Source organism: Protopterus annectens, chromosome 10.part0, assembly GCF_019279795.1.
Source record: "Protopterus annectens isolate FY-2018-M chromosome 10.part0, PAN1.0, whole genome shotgun sequence".
NCBI lineage: Eukaryota > Metazoa > Chordata > Ceratodontiformes > Protopteridae > Protopterus > Protopterus annectens.
Window position 1 is genome coordinate 37092660 of NC_056744.1, and position 17277 is coordinate 37109936.

General features: G+C 40.8%; 1 protein-coding gene across 1 annotated transcript in view; it reads left to right on the top strand.

Annotated features, from left to right (window-relative positions):
• The window catches only part of LRRC59 (leucine rich repeat containing 59), a 455953-nt gene that overhangs the window by 260287 nt on the left and 178389 nt on the right, over nt 1–17277 (top strand). The gene's annotated exons all lie outside the window — the stretch shown is intronic.

Below are 17277 nucleotides of genomic sequence, written 5' to 3' on the forward strand. Positions count from 1 at the left end.
TTCTGCGCCTGGAACCAGGCTCAAAGCCTTGACCCTCTTGTGCCAAACATTCCTCAGATTTTACAATACTTAACTGAGATGCTGGACAGAGGCCTATCCTTCTCATCAATTAAAATACACGCCTCTGCCATTTCAGCACATTACAACACGGATCCTCCTTTATTCTATCATCCCTTGCTAAAGCAATACCTCAGAGGGGCTAAAACCATCAAGACCGCCCCGGAGAGCACCAACACCAACTTGGGACCTCAATTTAGTTTTGGAAAAGCTAACCCTGCCACCTTTTGAGCCAGCAAATACAGCTGATCTAAAATTTTTATCATGGAAAACAGCTCTGCTCCTAGCAGTAACTTCAGCACGAAGAGTCTCAGCGCTACAGGCATTAATGGCAGTGGAACCTTTTATAATTTTTAATCAGGATAGGGTTTCTCTAAGGACAAACCCCACCTTTATGCCCAAGGTGGTATCTAGTGTGGCTCTTAACCAAACCATCCATTTGCCAACTTTTTATCCAAACCCCCAGAATAAAGGGGAGAAACTTCTGCATTCTTTGGACATACACAGGCAGCTACGCTTCTACTTGGACAAAACAAAAGCTATCAGGAAAACTGAGCAACTGTTTGTAGCATATGCTGCAGGATCACAGAGCAAGGCTATCTCAAAGCAGACTATATACAAATGGATAGGGCACTGTATTCGTTACTGCTACACACAGCATGGAAAATCAGTCCCAAAACACATTAGGCCACATTCCACCAAGGCTACAGCCACTTCAATGGCCTTTCTCAGAGGAGTACCTACCAAGGAAATTTTGGAGGCTGCAACTTGGAGTTTAGTGCACACCTTTACCAAGCATTACCACCTGCCTCTTTACTCTAAATCCAGAGCAGGATTTGCCACTGCAGTTCTGCAGGGCCTCCTAGCCAATCCTAACTCCTTCTAGACCAGCCACCCAACCTTAGCTTTGGGATTCTACCCAAGTGTGATGACTGCAGCAGTGTAACACGATGAACATAGTACAGTTTTGTACCTACCATAAATGTAGATGTTCGAGTGTTCACACTGCTGCAGTCCTGGTTACCCTCCCTCCATCCCCTCTGAACTGACTGGCCTTATCTATGCCTCTCTATCCTATAAAACCTTTGTGGTGTATTTGCTTGTAACTGAAGGTATTGTTGTTATTTTTTATGTATACCTGTTGTTATCAATATGTATTGCCTACCTATTTGGGGGCACCTGACATCTGGGGCAAGAAAAACTGAAGAAAATGGCGTTGGATGCAGCTTATTATACCCCTGGCGCACTGACGTCAGGGAAGAAGTGACAGCAACCGACGCCGGACAAGACTTTGAAATTCGGGCCGACTGCGGGACCGCCTGACGGCAGGATAACCCAAGTGTGAGGACTGCAGCAGTGTGAACACTCGAACATCTACATTTATGGTAGGTACAAAACTGTACTTTCTTTTACATTGTTGTAAGGAGTAACACTGTCTTCAAAACGAGGTATTACTTGGCACACTGACATGCTCCCTTGCAAAGTTATTTACCAAAATATGAAAAAAAAATCATAATTTCTATAACCTAATTCCAAACAAACTTTGATATCTGCACATGTGTCCAACATACAGGCACAATTCTTTTACCATGTTGGAACCAGCAATACTGTCTTCAAAATGAGGTATTGCTTGGCATATTCAGATGCTCCCTTGTAAAGTTATTTACCAAAATATGAAAAAAAAAAATCATAATTTTCATAACCCATGTCCGAAACAAACTTTGATATCTGCATATGAGTACAACATACAGACACCATTTTTGTACCATGTTGGAACTAGCAATACTGTCTTCAAAATGAGGTATTGCTTGGCATATTCAGATGCTCCCTTGCAAAGTTATTTACCAAAGTATGAAAAAAATCATAATTTCCATAACCTAAGTCCGAAACAAACTTTGATATCTGCATATGAGTAACAACATACAGGCACAATTCTTTTACCATGTTGGAACTATCAATACTGTCTACAAAATGAGGTATTACTTGGCACACTGACATGCTCCCTTGCAAAGTTATTTACCGAATTATGAAAAAATCATAATTTCCATAACCTAAATACTAACAAAACTGATATATGTACATGTGTACAGCATTCAGAAGCAGTTGTTTTACCATGTAGACACATACGATTCTAATTATACACATTCTTGGTGTAGCCAACATACTGCTGAATGGGTACATGTAAAGAGAAAAAGCAAGGTAAGGACCGCCACTCCACTAATGAACCCAGGACAGACATGGGACACTGGCAGGCAAGGCCATCTCATCTGTCTGATAGCTGTGCTGGCTACCCACTCAGACAGCCGATAACACTGCAGTCTCACAACCTCCTTCAGTGTCAGCAGTCTGCCTTACCTATGCCTTTTCTCTTTACATGTGTCCATTCAGCAGTTGGACCTAAGGGATCAATTTCTGTATTAGTAAGCCCTTCCTGTCATCTAAACTCTACACATGCCTGATAAAAGCAGACTAAAAAAGAAGTATTGCAGGATGGTCACTGACATATTAGATTGCACGTGGTAGCACTCTCCTAAAACAGTTGTTCTTTCTCAGCATCCTCACCAGCTCCTTACCACAGTTATTTGCCAAACTCAAATATATTTTACACAACACATTTCATAATAAGAGTTTTGCTTACTATACTGGCCCTACTTGGTCATGGCGTGTTTTCCATTCTTCTCACGAGCTGCATGTTACCAATCCTGCATAGCTCTCCTCACGCAATGCCCTTCTCAATTAGGTGAACACCATCCCTTCTGAACAGGTGAACATCTTCTGCCCAACTACTGAGTATAAGCAGATGTACAGTAATACAAGTAGAAATGCCAAACGTATCTGGTTCATCCATGTTGGAATTAGTGACAAAAGTAATAATTCCAGTTATTGCATCTGACCATCACTCTGGTTACAATAAGACCCATCAGTTTTCCTCAATGCAGTAACAAAAAATTATAATAACCATCGCTGAAACATAAGCTGTAGATAATCTATACTTGTTGCACTGTATCTGTATTACGACCTTCAGCAGTCTGACCATGCATGCACAAGCACTTCCCTGGTACACAAATGAATTATTTCCCCTACCAACATCTTCATTACTACATGTTATACACATGTCCCTAAATTAAACATTCACCCAAATGACCCCTTCATGAAAATGTGGAGATGCGCACAATTGCCAAAATTATATATACATATTTATGCGAGTGACCAATTTATATATGTGCAAGTACATTATGTACACATACATTTTATATATATATATATATATATATATATATATATATATATATATATATATATATAAAATGTATATATACAGCAAGAAAAAAATCAGGGGTTTAGGAGGATAGGCAGTTCATGAAGACTGAGTGGGGTTGCTTGCAATGACTCCAAGCAGAGAAAAAACACAACTGACTTGTGCATGCATCAAAGTGATAACGACTTCTACTTATGTGAATAACAGTGACAGCAGCTGAGACTTTTCCAAGAAAAGTGATGACTAACTGCTCTATTGTAACTGCACGTATTGCTAACGTGATAATGACCTTCCTTTCATTACTGCAAAGGTATGCATGCTGAGACACAGGTGATAATTGCTGCACATAACCTGTTGAGTAGGCATTCATTATACTACATTGTGCAGCTGTTATGTAACAGACTCAGTGTCATCAGTAAGGAGAAGACCAGAGGCATTTAGTCAAAATAGTATAACACTTAAATATTACTGAGGCCTTCCTCCCACCTAAATTCCACACGACTAACAAAGCCAGGAGAAATGCACAAAAAATATGGTAGCTCCATGCTGTCAGTAGTCACCTAGTGATAACCTTTATCTCACTCAGTCAGTATGATCACAAATAGAATAATACAAGCAGAAGTGATGTACCCCAATGTAATTTGCAGACTGACTTTCTATATGTCCCCAGTAACCCCTCCAGTTTGCATTCTGTATGCACAGGCACCAGAATGACACAATTTGGCCAAGCAGTCACTTCATCAGTGAGATCATGTATGCACAAGCACTTCCCTGATACACAATGAATTATTTCCCCAAGCAACATCCTCGTAATTATGTCTGGGTATACATGCACCCAAAATGAAACTTTTCCACAAACAAGCCTTCAGTAACATTTCCTAGTATGTGCAACCACCAGCATGAACACTTCACCCAAGAAACCCCTTCAGTAGAATGTTGCAGTATGCATAATGTCCAAAATTAAAACACTTCTCCAAACGAAACATCTGTAATGTTTCTTAGTATGTACAACCATAAATTATGCATTCACCCAAGCGAGCCCTTCAATATAATGTATGCACAGGCACCAGAATGAAAGATTTCCCCGAAACAACCATTCAGTAACATTTCCTGGTATGTACAAGCACCAAATCAAAAATTCGAAAACGAACACCTAATGTACAGGTGGGAAATTGCATCACATTATCTGTTCAGTAGACATGCATCATATTCCTTGTACAGGTGTAATATAAGACAGTCATCTCCTGTATACTCCATGTGTCTGGACTATGGGGTAGGGTTGCAAGACAGACGCCTTTTCTTACACAGAAAAACATCCCAGACCTACATCCAATAGAAAATCTGAGTGGTGACCTGAAGAGGGCTGTGCACAAGAAATGCCCTCAAAAAGTTTGGACCAGCAGATGTACATAAAGGACATTTGTTTTTTCACTGTTTCACTTGAAACAGCTGACAGAGGTGAGAAAGTGGCCTATGGAAATAATCAGCTTTAGATAGTCAGGAACACAACTATGTAAAACTGATCTAAGGGTTTGCAGTACATTCAAACTTGAACCTCTGTCTCAACCAATACAATTCCAAAAATAAGACAACAAAACAGAATACGGTTAAAGACATTTCACACTGCCATACAAAGTCATATAATAAAATCATAGTATTTTTTCCCTTATAAGGTCCATTATTGAGTACAATACCTCTTTCAGCATGTACCTCACCCATGAATTATGATCAGATCGCTACTCATAAGCCTTCAGTAACATCTGCTAGTTTGTGCAACCACCAAATGAAACATTCCCCCAAGCAACCTGGTCAAGAAAATGATTTATGCACAAGTGCTAGAATGAAATATTACATAAGATGACCACTTAACATTTACTGGTATGTACATGCACCAAATGAAACAGTCAGCAGTTTGGTTCCAAAATGGGGATAGGGTAAACTGTCCTAGTATTGGATAAATTGTCAGTACTGGAAAAGATGGGACTTGAAACCTTAAACCAGATATCAGCATGCATATGTTGAAAATAGATCTGTAACATGATCTTCTATAACAATGTAATAACAACTATAAATAAAAAATGCATTGATATATATATATATATATATATATATTTTTTTTTTATATATAGTGTTCTACAGTCTGTATGCGTACTTGTCTGCTAACCAAACATATTACTTCTTACTTCCTTGCTGTATTTATAAGCTGTAGAACTTCTAAGAATTTAATTCAAAGAAGTACTTTGGTGACTGGTTGGCACCTTGAATTCAGTTCAATTTGGAGTTTTTTTACTTCTAAATATTTCTTCCTTTCTTCAAATTTACCCAAATTACTTCTGACTATTTCTATTCATATATGAATTATACCTGTTGCAATAATTTGTCATGTGCATTTCTACCTACAATATATTCTGTAACGTCAGGATTCTATTTGGTAATGTGTGGCATGTCTTAGTAAATGAAAAAAAAAAAAAAAAAAAAGGTTTTAAAAAAATGGATGGATCTGTGGCACTGAATCATGAAGCCCTGACTATAATGCAGGATCGTGAAGCAGCTTGACAGTGAATGAGTTGGCTTTGGAGGTGTCAGTAAGCAGCAAATGCCTGCTTACCTATCTCGGAGCAGATACAGTTGAAGTCTGCAAAGATGCTAGAATGTACTGCTACTAGATATCGGGGAATGTGCACCATGTGCAAGGATCAGGCATTGCAGCAGCAGGGAGAAAATGATAAAAAAAAAAATGGAAAATTGTCTCTCTGTAATCAACTTGAACTGGGGCCATAAGCCTAAAGTGCCACACCAAAGTGAGGAGAAAACAGACCCAGTAATGGGCTGCCTCTCCCTGAGGACAGCAAATAAACCATGGTATCTCTGAGGAAAGACATCGAGTTTCAGAGGACTATAGGAACTCCAAAACAGTAAACACTATGGCCATGTTGAAGCTGTTGGCATTATTAATAATTTATGAAGCATTTTTGAGTAATATATGCAATAAAAGTGACATAGCAAATTAATTCTATACAAAGACACATTCATACAGAAGTACACACACACACACACACACACACACACACACACACACACACACACACACACACATATTCAAACAAATAGATGCATGCATGCATATACTTGCAGGTATAGAGATATTTTATTCAGAATGGCTATAGGAATTATTATATTCTGTTGCTTACACTGTCTGATCTGGTTCCATTACTTGAAATTCTATGTGTCAAATCAACACTAGGGGTGTTGAAAAATGATTAGGAAGACTAAAAATAAAAAACAATAACAGAAAAAAAAAATACAAAGTGCCCCCCCCACACACACACACACACACACTTGGATGAGGACAAAGCATTCTACACTTTGCGGCATGGCTGTCAAACTCTGCAATACATGATGTGCCAACTCAAACAATACAGAACAGCCTCTTATTTTCCTTCTTCACCCAATAATATTAATAAAAATAAAGTATTGCTTTCTTCATGGCCCAAAAGGACGCATTCAAGTTGAAAAAAAATGTCTGTTCAAGCAGAGCAATGAAGGTGGTGTCCCTTTGTATCGTTGCGGGTTTAGGAAAGCTAAGTGTCATGCTTGCAAATAAAACCACAATAGGGATGCGAGTAGAGTCAGCTGGGATGTGCAAGCTGTAAGATTTAGATGCTGTAGAGACACAAACTTCCTCCTAACTTGCTGAACCCTGACTTAAAGAACCAATAGAAAGATGAGGAGAAAAGTTCCTTGTCTTAGCAGGAACAAAGCCACTTCTGATTGATGGGAACTTGACATCTCTCGCTGCACTGATTTCTGTGATAATAGAATCCAGCAACCCTGTGTGATAATTTCTAATCTGCAGAAGGTTCTTAAGCACAACACACTGTTTAATAAAGCAATCATTTTCACTAACAATGCATGAAATACGAATGAATTGACCCCTTGCCTGACTTTAAGTACTAAACATGTCATCTCCCTTTTACGTAGAAACAACCAGAACGGTAGTCGGAAAACCTAACTAATAGCGCACAGAAGACTCGAAAGGACTACAATATTTGCCAAAAGGGTTTATACGAATACAAAATTGTGCAAAACCAACAAGGAAGATCTAAAAAAAAAAAGATAAAGCAGTGAATTCCCACAGCGGCAATGGGGCCAGAACTAGCACACGTGGTGCTCGGCTACCCCTTTAAATACAAAATCCTTCAAGCATAGACTCTGCAAGCTTACTAAACAAGCATTTTCAAAAAAAAAAAAAAACAGGACTACACAACAAGCAATACATACTGAACTAATCAGCACAAGCCTGGGAAAAACAGAAAATTACAACTACTACTGTAAATTAACGGACCGGAGTTCTGCTGTGGCGACCCCTAACCGGGAAAAGCCGAAAGACACAAACAAAACTGTAAATTAATGGCTCGATCTATCTGAATGCTCAATCGCTGCGACACACACACACCCCCACAGTCTCCTCTTCTTACACACAGTCTCCTCTTCTTTCACACAGACATACATTTCACTTTCATGCATTCGCTCACACAAGCAGGCAGACATACAACCACACTCACCCACAGCTTCCCCCAACCCACAAACTGCAAACAAGCAGCAAAAAAACTCATTTTACTTGGATCGAGCTGTTAATTTACAGTACTCTGTCTCCATACTCACTCGCTGTCATATACACACACACACAGTCTCCTATTCTTTTACACAGACAGGCATTCTACTTTCATGCATGCATTCACTCACACAACCACACTTACTGCAGACAAGTGTGATTCCGGTCTCCATTGCAGCTGACTGAGTTTCGGTGGGGCTGCAGCTGTACTCTCTTCAGTCCAGCAATCCAAGGGGGCCGGAAAAAAAAATATAGCTGTATCCAGTAGCAAAGCAGCGAATGTCTGCAGATGTATGGAAAAAACAAAGCTGCTGTTGGACCCTCTATTAATTTAAGCAGGACAATGGAAACTTAGAATGGGGATGGAGATGTTATGCGAGCAGTGGTTTGCATTGTAGGAATCTGATTGGCCGGCACCGCTTCATTCAGGAAACGCAGATGGAGTCCGCTTAGTGTAATCATAAGAAAGGACAGTAAAAGTCCAAAAGGACCATCAGGAAACACCACTCTAAATTATAAGTTGAAACAGTAACTGACAACCTTCCGTTACTTTTTCAGCTTATTCACCCATAGCCTTTCATTATGTCTGTAAACTTACTAACGCTGCTGGAAGGCACTCTGGGGTAACAGCTTACATTTCCAATCGTCTCATAGCATGCTCTGATGTAAGCACAGAGGCGCTATGAGACGGTACTCTGGGTTAATGAGTTAAAAGAAATGCAGGATTTATTGCATGCAGCTGAACAAGTGGGAAAACATACTTTGCAATGTGGGTTTGATTCCTTAGAGGCCCCCTGTAGAGCAACAGTTACAGGCGCAACAGTTACAGGCTCTGTCATTAGAAGACATGCTTGGCTAAAAGAACATACATTACCAGATCATGTTAAGGTCAAATTATTGGATGCACCTTTGCAGTGGGATGTGCTGTTTGGAGTTAAGGCAGAGGAGGTATTAAAGAAGATGGAGGATAAGGCAAAATCTATGCAAACGGTGAAAGATTTCTTACAGGTTCAGCCTCCTCGTTTTAGCATAAATTGGCCAACAAAGAATTGGTCCTTTCCAGTCACAGATAGACCTCAAAGGAGCAGATACAGACGTCCAAGAGGTAGAGTTCAGACACAAGGCCCTTACAGGCCTCGACAATGGGGCACACCAGGCCAGAAAGAAGGGGAAGACAGGTCTCAACCTTATAAACCGCCTCAATGACTTTCCACTACAGCTGCCAAACAGTATTCTCTTGGCAGCCCTCTTAGGAGGAAAACTGGCACTTTTCTGTCACAACTGGCATTGCATTACCAAAGACAAATGGGTTCTCAACATTGTATCTCAAGGTTACAGGTTCCATTTTCACACCCTGCCAAGGCTAAAAGGAATGCCAAATCTGCCACCAAATCAATGGGCAGAGGCTCAAACAAATTACAGCATTCATGGACATGAGAGCTATTCAAAAGGTACCACCACAGGGACAAGGATTTTACTCGAGGCTCTTTCTGGTTCCCAGAAAGGACAAAGCATGGAGACTCATTCTGGACCTTTCTACACTAAACACTTACCTGGATGTTCCGAAATTCAAGATGTTGACACTACAGCAGCTTCTTCCCATGCTGGGCAAGAAAGCTTGGCTCGTGACTTTGGACCTCAAAGAGGCATACCTGCATGTTCCTATCAGACAAAACTGCAGAAGATACCTCAGATTTCTAGCTGGTTCAATGCGCTATCAATTCTCTGCACTGCCCTTTGGCTTATCTACTGCGCCCAGGTCTTCGCAAAGTGCCTGGCACCAGTAATTGCATTTTGCAGGCAAAAAGGAATTCAAATTTATCCATACCTGGACGACTGCCTGATTCAAGCAGAGAGCAAGGACATTTTACTAAAGCATCTGGCGTATGTAAAAAAAGTTAAGTTTCCTGGGGTACATAGTAAACGAAAAGAAATCAAAACTAGTGCCCTCACAACTGATAATAGTCCTGGGTGCCAGCTGGAACACAACGGCCCAGATGGCTTATCTCACGCCAGACGAGCAAGGACAACTGACTCAATATTTTCAATTAATGGCAACAAAGACCCAACTCCCTGCAAGAAAAATTCTGCGGGCCTTTGGGCTACATGGCATCTTGCATACTACTAATTCCATATGCCAGACTGCATATGAGGAAACTACAATGGTACCTAAAGAGCATATGGTCTCAACACTGTCAAAGTTTGGAAACAGTTATACCACTAATTCCATGCCTACAACAGGAGTTTTGATGGTGGGCACAAGCTTGTCACCTCAACAAGGGACAGTTTTTCACTCAACCCACAGCCAGGAAGACACTGACAACAGATGCATTGGATTACGCCTGGGGAGCACACATGGTAGGAAAATGTATCCAGGGTGAGTGGCCTACAGAGCAAAGACATCTCCACATCAATCAAAAAGAGATGCTAGCTGTACAAAATACTATTATAGCTTTCAAGGACCTACTGCATCCAGGACAATTACTACTAAATACAGACAACACCACAGTTATGTGGTACATAAACAAGCAAGGGAGCACACACTTCTACCCCCTCTGCAGACAAGCCATGATCTTGTGGAACACAGCTCTAAACTACCAAGTTCATCTGCAAGCACAATTCCTGCCAGGTGAGAAAAACACACTGGCAGACCTAAGCAGAAACATTATGGACCCACACGAATGGGAACTGAACCCACAAATATTCAGAATCATAATACAAAAATGGTGGAGCCCGGACATAGATCTGTTTGCTTCCCCAAATAACTGCCAATTACAGAAATTCTGCACAAGGAGCTACCATCCACAAGCATGGAAAGTGGATGCCCTGTCATTCAGCTGGAAAAAACTACAAGTATACGCTTTCCCTCCTTTACCTCTCCTTCCAAAGATACTCATAAAAGCCAGGCAGGAAGAGCCAAAAATGATCTTGATTGCACCAGACTGGCCACGCCAGCACTGGTACCCAATCTTAAAGAACTTAGCACAAGAACCACCCCGGATTTTACCTCAAATCTCACAGTTGCTGACACAGCACAACAATCAGATACTTCACAGCCAGCTAAAGACCTTAAACCTAGCTGCATGGAAAATTCCCTAGTCAAGCAAGCAATGCCTCTCTCCAAAGCTGTTATGAATGTCATTCTAGATGCCAGAAGGCCTAGCACCAGGAAAGCATACTCGGATAAATGGAAGAGATTCTGTCCCTGGAACCAAGCGCACAGCCTTGACCCTCTTGTCCCAAACATTCCTGAGATACTACAATACTTGCCTGAGATGCTGGACAAGGGCCTCTCCTTTTCATCCATCAAGATCCATGCCTCCGCTATCTCTGCTCATTACAACACGGATCCACCAATTTTTTCTAATCCTTTGCTCAAACAATACCTCAGAGGGGCTAAAAGCATAAGACCGTCCCATAGAGCACCTACACCAACTTGGGACCTCAACTTTATTTTGGAAAAATTAACTTTACCTCCTTTTGAGCCAGCTAACACAGCAGAATGAAAATACATCTCTTGGAAAACTGCTCTGCTACTGGCAATAACATCAGCACGAAGAATTTCAGAATTACAGGCACTAATGGCAGTGGAACCTTTCCTCATCTTCCACCAGGACAGGGTGTCTTTAAGAACTAACCCTACGTTTATACCAAAGGTGGTATCAAGTGTGGCTCTAAACCAAACCATTCACTTGCCAACTTTTTATCCAAAACCACAGAACAAAGGGGAGAGACTACTACATTTTTTGGGCATTCACAGGCAGCTACGCTTCTACTTGGACAAAACCAAAGCTTTCAGAAAATCTGAGCTATTATTGGTAGCATACGCTGCAGGATCACAGGGGAAAAACATTTCAAAGCAGACTATTTCAAAATAGATAGGACACTGTATACGTTTCTGCTATACCCACCATGGGAAAACCTGTACCTAGCAGCATTAGATCTCACTCCACCAGAGCAACAGCCACTTCAACTGCGTACCTCAGAGGAGTACCTACCAAGGATATTTTGGAAGCAGCAACATGGAGTTCTGTGCATACCTTCACCAAACATTACCACTTGCCTTTATACTCCAAATCCAGAGCTGGCTTCGCCACTGCTGTACTGCAGGGCCTTATAGCCACCCCTAATACCTTATAGATCCAGCCTCCCTACCTCAGCTTTGGGATTCCACCCAAGTGTAATGACTGCAGCAGTGTAACACGATGGAACATAGTACAGTTTTGTACCTACCATAAATGTAGATGTTAGAGTGTTGACACTGCTGCAGTCCAGGTTACCCTCCCTCCTTCCCCTCTTACTTTCTGGTACTGACCTAGGACATCTACCCTTTATTACCTATGGGGCGTATTTGCTGGTAACTAAAAATGGTTGTTTGTTTTTCTTTGGTATTGTTTACTAGCAATTTGAATTGCCTACCTGTTTGGGGGCACCTAACATCTGGGGCAGGAAAAACTGAAGGAAATGGCATCGGCTGCATCTTATATACCCCTGTTACACTGACGTCAGGGAGGAGGTGACAGCAACCGACGCCGGACCAAGACTTTGGAACTCTGGCTGACTGTGGGACCGCCTGACGACAGGATAACCCAAGTGTAATGACTGCAGCAGTGTTAACACTCTAACTTCTACATTTATGAACGTACAAAACTGTACTTTACATTTCCTGTGAAGAAACCGGTATGAATAAAGTTGTGTTTTGAAGGTGTGTGGATTGTCACAGGTCCTCAGAGTAGAGGGCAGGGCATTCCATTTTTTGGCTAGGGAAAAGGGGAGTAGAAGTTGACCAGCTGGGCGCTTGGGTTTTTGGACTGTTATAAGGTTTTGGTGAGTAGGTCTAAGGGGGGGGGGTATATGGTTGTAGGATATTGGATAATGCAGGGCAGCTAGTAGGTTGGAATAATTTGTGGGCTGTGACGATTTGGAGGAAGTCAAGTTGATTCGGGAGTTCAAGCCAATTTAAAGAGTGTAGGGTGGTGCAGTGATGGGAGGAGGATTTTGCCTTGGTAGCGAATCTGGAGATTTTTGTTGTAGCATACTTCCAGTTTGAAGGTGAGTGTGGAATATAGTTTGGTAAGCAGATGAGCACCATACAAAAGAGAGGGGAGGAGATAGGTAGTGGCCAAAGTTGGTCTGGTGGAGGGAGTGAGGAAGTGGTTGTTTCTGTAGAGTAGGCTGAGTTTTATGTGGGTTTTCTTGATGTTAAGTTGGATGTGAGTATTGAATTTTAAGTGTTCGTCGATGGTGACCCCCAGGAGTTTGGCAGAGGGAATGACTTCGATAATGGAATTGTTAAGGCTGGTAATTTGAAGTGAGTTTTTATCAATGGGAGTGGATTTTGAGGGAGTGAATAGAAGAATCTTAGTTTTGTTAGCGTTTAGTGAGAGGTGGTTTTGGTGCATCCAGTCTTCAGTAATTGAGAAGACAGTTTGAGTTAGAGACTGAAGATCAGATAGGTTAGAGGCGCAGCAGATCAAAGTGGAATCGTCTGCGTACTGGACAATTTTGGTATTGGGTATGGCTTTGTAGAAATCGATAATAAAGATGTTAAATAGCAAAGGGCCTAGTATGGAACCTTGGGGTACTCCTGTAGGGGTGGGGAGGAAAATGGGTAAGGCCTGGTCCCATTTGACAGCTTGGGACCTGTCAGAAAGATAGCTGGAGAACCAGGAAAGAGTTTTTTTGGGTGATGTAGAGATTCAATAAATGATTTAATAGATGGGTGTGGGAGATGGTATCCAAAGCTTTAGATAAGTCTAGTAGAACAGCTGAAACTATGTTACCAGAGTCTTGAGCTAGATTGACAAAATGTAAGAAGGATAGAAGGGCTGTGTTGGTACTGTGTCCAGGACGGAAGCCGTGTTGGGTAGGAGAGAGTAGCTGGTGTTCAGTAAGGAATGGCATGAGCTGCAGGTGTATGCATTTTTCAAGAAGTTTAGAGATTGGTTAGAGGATGGCTATAGGGCAGAAATTGGAAACATTACAGTTTTTACCACCCTTGTGGAGTGGTAGAATAAATGCAGAATGCCATAGTATGGGTACATAGGACTCAAGTAGTGATATATTTATCAGGATGCTGATAGGGAGAGCAATACTGTTGGAGGCAATTTTTAAGAAGGAGGAAGGAATGTTGTCTGGGGCATTGGTGCAAGGTTTAAGTTTGGAGAGAAGCTTTTTTATAAGGTAGGTAGATACAGGTTTAAGTTCAAAAGTAGGGGGTGTAGGAGAGGAGGAGGAGGAAGCTTGAGCAGAGTGGGGTGGAGGGTTATTGTTGGGGAAGGTCTTGATTAGATCAGCAATAGAAGAGGTGAAGGTGTCGAATAGTTCGGAGATTTCTTGTTCAGATTTACTAGTATCAGGACATGGGTTGTTTTTTGTACCAGGCTTGAGGAGGGAATTAATAGAGCTCCAGAATTGTTTGGGGTTTTTTGCATGATTTATTTGGAGTTTGATGTAGTAGGATTTTTTTTTATCTTTAATGACTTGATTTTTTAGCTTGGTTTTGCAGCTGTTTGTATTTAAGTAACAGTACAGGCTGTTTATGTTGGAGATGGCTCTTCCAGGTTTTGTCTCTTTGTAGCATATTTTTTTTGGTTTCTTTGGTAAGCCATGGGGCGGTTTTAGCTTTAACTCTTTTTGTTCTTATTGAAGTTAAGAATGTAGAGTTGAAATAGTCAATGGCATCGTCTAAAGGTAGGGTTTTTAGTGGGTTCCAGTTAGTGAACTTAAGGGAGTCAGAAAAGGTAGAAGGGTTAAAGTTAGCGAGGTTGCAAGTATGCAAAAGTTGGTGGGAATGTGAGAAAGAGGGTGTAGCTCTATGGGTGAAGGCAGGGAGGTGACCTCCTAATGTGTCAGGAGTGACACCAGATTTTGTTAGGGTGAGATCAGGATCCAGTCTAGGATGGAGTCTGGGGGGGTTGGTTTTGTTGGGCCTAGTAATGGAGTTAGTGAGTTGAGTGAAATTGAAGAGATTGATTGAAATGGTAGGATTAGGGTTGATGATTTTTCACCAGTCAATATTTACATCACCCATAATATAGGTTTCAAGTTTAATATTAGAGGAGGTCCAGGAGAGGATGTGTTCCAGGGTACTGGTGTTGTTACCAGGAGGAATATAAAGGGAGATGATGCAGATATTTTTATGGTCGTTTAATTTTAGAAGGCCAGTTCCAAGTTCAGCATTATTAAAGGAAGGGATAGGGTTAGGGTAGGGAGTGATGGACAAATGATTGGAGTAGATTATAGCTACACCACCACCTCTTTTACTTAGGCGGTCGGATCAGAGAGATTGATAGCCGGGGGGGGGGGTTCTAAGTCGGTTATGTATGGTTTTAGCCAGGTTTCAGAGATGGCTACAATGTCAGGTATATTATGATCGAGCCAGGCATGAAAGAGGGTAAGCTTATTTTCTAAGCTTTGGGCATTGATGGTGAGAAATTTAAGGTATTTACTGGTGGATTTGTTGTTGGAGCTAGGGTTGTTTGTTACAGAAATGTTTGGTCCTGGGTTGGGATGAATGTCACCTGCTAAGCAGAGGTAAGAGAGAAGGGGAATAAGTTTGTGAGGATTGTGTTTGGTTAGGAATGGATGGTAGGGGTGGGTTTGGATTTGTAGAATTTAGTAGGGATTCGGAAGAGTTTTACTTTTAAGAGAAGGATGGGGTCAGAGGGAGATAGAGGCAGAGATATTGTGGAAGTGATTTGTGAGGTGGGGGTGTGGAGGAGGAGGTATAGGGTGTAGGTGGAAGTTGGTATAAGAGGAGGTGTGATGCAAAGGAAGTAGAATGAGGATTAGGATAAATGTAGGGCAAGGATTATAGTAGGAAAAGTGAGCATGGTAGATGAAGTCAGATTAGAAATGAAAAGATATTTAGGTCAGAGAGAGTTAAGTCCCTTGTGTGTATGCAACTATCCAAGAAATATAACCCTCTGTCTATAGAAAAATGGATGATGCAGAGAAGCCCAAACCAACTAACACACAGTTCCCAAATGACAATTATTAAATGAGGGAAAGCAACGTCCGAGGATTGATTTACCAAAGATGCGTGCTCCCAACAACAACACTTGTATCCTATCATATAAAATTCAGGATGCATACATGTAGAATTGATAAAAAGCAAAAACAGAGTTGCAATGTCCTTTATAGCAATTCAAAAAGCCGTAGTTGCTACTGTAGGTTAAGTTGTAATCGGTGTTATATCATGAATCGCAACTTGCATTATACTTTAGTCTATTTTCAGAGTTCTTTCAACCTATTGTTATGCTACTGTGCAGGGTCTGATCAAGGCCAAGCAATAAAAAGCTCGCTAAAAATATAATGTGTTGATCCACCAAGACACAGGTAATGTCTTAAAGACACTATATACCAAATAACTTAATTATTTCCACTATAAGGATAAATGTATTATTACAGAACACCAAGTGTTCCCAACGAGTGACAAAATGAGCGCATAAATCAAATAAACTATTTGCGGAGTGCAAAAACAGTTTATTCCACACTTCATAGTCCCCTACATATCCTCAATATAACCTAACAAGTTGTCAATTCAATGTTCATAAAACATAGTTATATCCATGTATATGCTTATTTGTCATAGAACATATTTGTAAATTCTAAACAAAATGGCGGGTCTAGTACAGTTTAGAAAAGTGACAGCAAAAACAATATTTAGATAGCATAACAATGAAACATGGCAGACTTAATATATCCCTCAAAAAATCATTTGTCACCACATATATTATAATCAGATGGTCTCTAATAAGCGCCAGTTTAGTTGAATAAGAACATTTTTAGAGTTCACCAAGCACGACGATGAAAAAAAACATTTATACAGTCAGTTTGCTAGTTTCTAAACTTGTGCCCAGTATCTACAAACGGAAAACAACCCATCAGTCATATATTGTCCCAAGCCTTCATGAATTCACATAACTAAAGCCGGCAATAAACGCTAAGATGTCGCCGATATTCAAGAGTCAGTTCTTTTAGTCAGATGAAAAAAGTTTTCAAATTCACTTAGGCAGAATATAGTAGAGATGTTGATAAAATCCCAACTCACTCATTCGCTGGTCTCCAGACTGGTTTCCGATGATGTAAACAATGGCTCTGAGTGATAAGCTATTCCACACCACGCAACTCCAAATAGATAAATCCAGCAATAAACACTGAAATGTCACAGTAGGCTTCAGGTTCAGCAATTATGCACCATAACCTCCTCCTCCGATAGATAATTTGGCAAAAATTATAAGTGTATTATAAGTTGTCCATAGATTTCTGCGATGTAGTACCAGTAACGCTCGAATTAGCTTTTTACGTTGAAAAAGGTAGTATATCCAAACTCTTGCATTCT